Source organism: Callithrix jacchus, chromosome 9 (genome assembly GCF_049354715.1).
Source record: "Callithrix jacchus isolate 240 chromosome 9, calJac240_pri, whole genome shotgun sequence".
Taxonomy (NCBI): domain Eukaryota; kingdom Metazoa; phylum Chordata; class Mammalia; order Primates; family Cebidae; genus Callithrix; species Callithrix jacchus.
Window position 1 is genome coordinate 130459573 of NC_133510.1, and position 5420 is coordinate 130464992.

A 5420-nucleotide genomic window follows, 5' to 3' on the forward strand; every position below is an offset into this window, starting at 1 on the left:
CTCTTTTTCTGTCTTTCTCTCTTTACTTTCTTTCTCTCTTTTTTTCTCTCTTTCTCTCTTTCTTTCTCTCTCTCTTTCCTTCTTTCATCTTTATTTTTTGAAATGGAGTCTTGCTCTATCACCCAGGCTGGAGTGCAGTGGTGTGATCTCAGCTCACAGCAACCTCTGCCTCCCAGGCTCAAGCGACTCTCTTGCCTTAGCCTCCCTAGCAGCTGCAATTACAGTGTGTGCCACCATGCCTGGCTAATTTTTGTATTTTTAGTACAGATGGGGTTACGCCATGTTGGCCAGGTTGGTGTCTAACTCCTGACCTCAAGACATCCGCCCACCTCAGCCTCCCAAAGTGCTGGGATTGCAGGTGTGAGCCACCACGCCTGGCCCTGATATTCTTTCATAGCAAAAGAAATCAGGCCTCTGGCACAGAGAATTTAACAGAAAACTAAATGTGGCTAGAATTTTTAAACATTTTGTTATAATATAGTTTTGCGTGTCTTCTATTTGTGGCAAGTGATGGTGACTTTCTATTTAAAATAATGAAATCACGTGTCTTTTGAAATTATTTCTAGAAAATCCACGTCACTTTCAATGTGTGTGTGTGTGTGTGTGTGTGTGTGTTCATGTCTTTGCACAGGCCCGGGTACACAGGTGATAGCATGAGTAGCATGTGCTCTCAGACATGGCCGAACCCATGCAAGGGAGTGTTGGGTGCTCAGATAGCGTGAGTCTTGAGTTACTGGCACACAGGGGCTGGAGTGTGGGAAGGGCAGGCTAGGGAGGTGGACGTGAAGTGAAAAGCACATGGGCTGCTGAGTTCACGTCACACAGCTGACAGCCTTGTGTCCCCCACGTCCTGGTTGGCCAGCTTGGCTAATGATGACGGCCAGTCCACAGTTAGTGCTCCCCATTCCTCTTAGTTCCGAGGAGCCTGTGAGGGATTGTTCTAAATCATTCCATCTAGTTAGGGCCCCCTCCTGCCTGAAAACTCATCCCAGTGCCCATGACCTAAAAACGAAGGCCATGCTCAGCCCCAGTCCTGCAGGGTTTCATAGATTGGTGCCCTCTGGTTCCTGGACACACTTGGCTCAGGCCATCCAGGGACCAGGCGTTGAAGGAAGCACAAATCCCTTCTCATGTCATCCCAAATAAAATAAGCAAATGCATGAATAAAGCTCATAATTAGTGCACATTTAATATATAAAGGGTGCTATGCTAAGTCATTTATTTCACAGCATTTCAGGGAATCCCCACAGAAGCATTTTGAGGTAGGCACCCGGTATTATTTCCATTTATATAGTGGAGGAAGCTCAGGCACTGGGCATGTCGGAAGTGTCAAGGTTCCGTCAAGGTAATGACAGCAAGGCATTTCTGTTGCTCACAATGACAGAGATTTCTCCCTCATGTTATTGGTGAGCATGGGTAAAGAGTAAAGGCTCTTCTCAGCATCATCCTCCCACAGGAACCCAGGCTGAAGGAGACATCCCAGTCTTATCACCAGGCCTGGCTACGTAGTCTGCAGTGTGAAATGGAAATACAGACCCCACCTGGGACCCAGAAACTCAACCTCCTCCTCTCACATGTCCACCACCCCAGCTCATAACAGAGAGAAGACCTATGGCATTGCAACCTGCATTCTAGGCTGGGCTTGGCATCTGGACCAGGGGTGGATGAGATTTCCCCTACAGAGTCTATTGTCGAGTTTGCCATGATGCTGCCAGCCTGGGGTGGGAACAGCTGCCTCCTTGTGTTACTCGGATGCACCATGTGGAGTGTGCATGACCCTGAGGATCCAGACGACCGTGATGTCTTCTACACCTGCCCATAGAGCAGGAAGCAATGGTAGAATGTGGTACTTCCCAACCAGCATAGGTTGGCTGCTGCCCTGGGGGTGAAGCAGCAGTCCTGGCTGAGGGTGGGAGGAGAGCCTGTCAGGGGAAAAGGAGCAGACAGTACAACACCTCCTCTGGGGGCCAGGAAGGACACAGGAGCTAAGACTCTGCCGAAGCTGAGAGTCCCAGCCTCTGGAATATGCTCTGTTGTCCCATCAGAAGTCACTAAACACAGACTGAAAAACATAATTACTAAAATTTCCAGATGATGCTCACAGAGCAGACCCTTCCTAGCAATGGCATGACCACAAACCCATGAAATCAGCTCCTGACTTACAGAAACAAAGGAGAGGGCTCATCCATGTTGTCACATATGCAGAATCTTCTTTTAAGGGCTGAATAACATGCCACTTTTTCTTTATCCATTCATTCATAGGTGGACACAGAGGCTGTTCCCATATCTGAGCTGTTGTGGAAAATGCTGCAGTGAACACAGGAATGCAAAGGGCGTTATGCTCATTCAGTTAGCCAGTCCCAGAAGGATAAAGTCTGCAGGAGTCAGCCTGCATGTGGTCTCCAAAATGCAGAAACTCCTAGAGGCAGAGAGAAGAATGGTCATTGCCAGGGGCTGAGGGAGGGGAAGTGTGGAATTGCTGTTCCATGGGTATAGAGTTTCAGTTATTTAAGATAAATACCTTCTAGAGATCTGTTAAAAACGCTGTGCCTACAGTCAACGATACATACTGTACACTCTAAAATTTAGTAAGGGGGCCAGGTGCAGTGGCTCACGCCTGGAATCCCAGCACTTTGGGAGGCAGAGGCGGATAGATCACGAGGTCAGGAGTTTGAGACCAGCCTGACGAACACGGTAAAACCCCGTCTCTACTAAAAACACAAAACTTATCTGGGCATGTGGTGCATGACTGTAATCCCAGCTACACAGGAGGCCGAAGCAGGAGAATTGCTTGAACGCAGGAGGTAGAGGTTGCAGTGAGCCGAGATCACCCCATTGCACTCCAGCCTGGGTGACAGAGTGAGACTCTTTCTCAAGAAAGAAAAAAAAAACTAGCAAGGGGATAGATCTGGTGTTAAATGTCCTTAACGATTTAAACCAACAAACATTTAAAGAAAAGGTGGGGTTGAGATGGAAACGCCAGCAGCTGGAGTTCAATGCTTTGCCGTGTCTGGGTGTTGGACTTTCAGCCTCCAAAACTGTAAGAAATCGATTTCTATTGTTTGCAAACTACCCGATTTATGGTGTTTTCTTACAGCAGTGTGAACAGATCAAGAAAGCAGCTTCTTTTTGTGCTTTCAACATTTGGGGCTGAGATTTTTATGTGAAAGATGGAGAACAAGTCATTCTGGAAGCATTGATGGGGGCCTTGTAAAGCTGGAATATGACCACAATAAAGAGACACACAAATTTCCTTTTTAAAGTGTCTCATATGTCTCTTTTTTGAAGAAAACTCCATGAAATTCACCTAAATCTCTTCAAGGGTGACAGATTAAGGGATGTTTAGGATTGTGTTAAAGTTTAAAATATAAGATTTAAAAATATGTTTCTATTGTAAAATGTAGTATTTAAGAAAATATAAACTAGATTGGGCTACTTGAAACATAAGCCCTTTAGTGATGAGATGCTAGTGAATCTCCATTCGCCTTTTGGGGCCATATGAATGGGACCTGCTCGTATGTTCTTTGCGTGTTTATTTTCCTATAAGAAGTTGTAATATTCATGCTCCTTGTACTTGTGAATACTGTTAATATGGAGTTGCTTATCAAGTATTTGGTTAATAAACTTATAACTTGACCCTCTTAATTAACAGGAATTTAGTATCTGGAACACCTGAATTGATAGGGTGATGGCATCCTGACAGACAAATCAGCGATTTTAAGAGAAATGTAACCAGCTCATAAGCGACCTTTCCTGAGCACTGTCTGTGCCGGCACTTGCACTGAGATCTGTGCTACCTTTGCCCATTTGCCATCACAACCACCATGAGGTGGGTGCCCATGACCCCTCCACACATGGGGTTCCTCTACATAGGGACCATCACACTGGCTCAATGGTGATGGCCCCTCATCCTCCAGCTCCCTCTTCCCAGACCCACCAGTGTCCCTTTCCCCTACCAAAGAGAACCGTCAGGGTCCCCAGATTCCCTCCCAGCATTGGACTACTCCACCTATCTGCGGTCAAGAGGTGGAAACCTGTGTTTGCTTCTGCCCAGGGTGCTAGGCTCCTCAGAAGCTGAACTCACAAGGGCCCTGGAATGAGTCTTCCTTTGGTTATGCAGGGGAGTGACTCCACTTCCTTATTGCCTCAGCCTCCTCATTTTAAAATAGGGATCAAGAGGGCCCCAGGAAACAGTGCTGTGGGTGAGATACTTCACAGAGCATGACTTTCACATCACTCCTGTGAATGTTGTGAGTGATGCCACTTTACTCCATGGCCCAGGCCTGGAGAGCTGCAGGAGTTGGTGTTTCTGGTTGGGCTTCTGTCATGGGCCTGCTCCAAGTGCCCCCCCAACAATGCCAGCCCTTTATTAGTTCATCCAGCCCAGGGCACGCCCAGCAGAGACAGGAGAGCAGCCTGGGTTTCAAAGCCTGGCAGGCGGAGGCCTGGGGAGCAGGGGTGAGGTGTAGGGGTGGGGGCAGTGGCGCCCCCAGGAGCCCATCTTCCTTGGAGTGCTACTCCTAGGATGCAGACCCAGTGTCTCCCGTCTTCTGTGTTTTTTGCAAGAGGCCAAAATTTGGAATTTTCATTTAATTTTATAAAAGCTTCTAATTTTGTTAAAGCAAATAATGTTTTTGTTTTTCCTGTGCAGTTTGAACATGGCAGGTCAGTGCAGTTGATTCAGGCCTCAGGCCTCCAGGCTGCAGCTCTGAGCATCCTTGTCCTTTTGACAGATAGCCGAATTACCTCTCGGGGACCCTCCCCACATGCACTCATTGCTGTACTCGCCGCAAATTCCTTCCCCAGCCTCATCAGACCTGATGATCCTGCCAGAAGGAAAAGAGGGATGGAGAATTAATTCACAAAAAAGAATGATGACTGATGAAGCTTAATCCCTGACTACTCACTGAGGAAACCTGGATTAAAAAGATTTTCCCGGGCAACAATGCTCTGGAGTGCCTGCCCACAGCTCTCTCTCCTTCCTTCTGCTTGATGGAGCCAGCGTCCTTTAATAATTGATGCTGGACACACAGTCACTTTCCCAGGCTCTTCATAGAGGACATGGGACCCAATATGAGTCAATGGAATCTGAAAAGATATCCGTGTGACCTCCTGTGTAGCTTTTCCTGCTTGTGAAAAGGGGCATGGGAGAGGATGAAGACAAAACACTTGTCATCCTACTGCGTTTGGATGTGAATGAGTGAGGATGTGATACTTAGAGTTCTGGCTGCCATATTGTGACCAAGAGACTGTGAGAAGGTAAGATTAAGCCAGACAACATGCTGAGGAGCATGCACAGTAAGAGGGAAAGAGCCTGGGGTCCTAGAATCATGGGAGAACTCCTGAGACAACCCTGAGACTCCAGCTCTCGGCTTCTTGAGATAGTCATGACATAACTCCTCTTGTTTCAAGCCTCTTAG

General features: G+C 47.3%; 1 long non-coding RNA gene across 1 annotated transcript; it reads right to left on the reverse strand.

Moving 5' to 3' along the window:
• Positions 1–1176: 1176 nt before the first annotated feature.
• On the reverse strand, positions 1177–4326 carry LOC118144473 (uncharacterized). The gene is made up of 3 exons (XR_004729283.2): positions 4085–4326; positions 2164–2419; positions 1177–1922 (listed from the first exon to the last, which is right to left on the reverse strand). It is a non-coding gene; the product is annotated as an uncharacterized LOC118144473 (long non-coding RNA).
• Positions 4327–5420: the final 1094 nt, after the last annotated feature.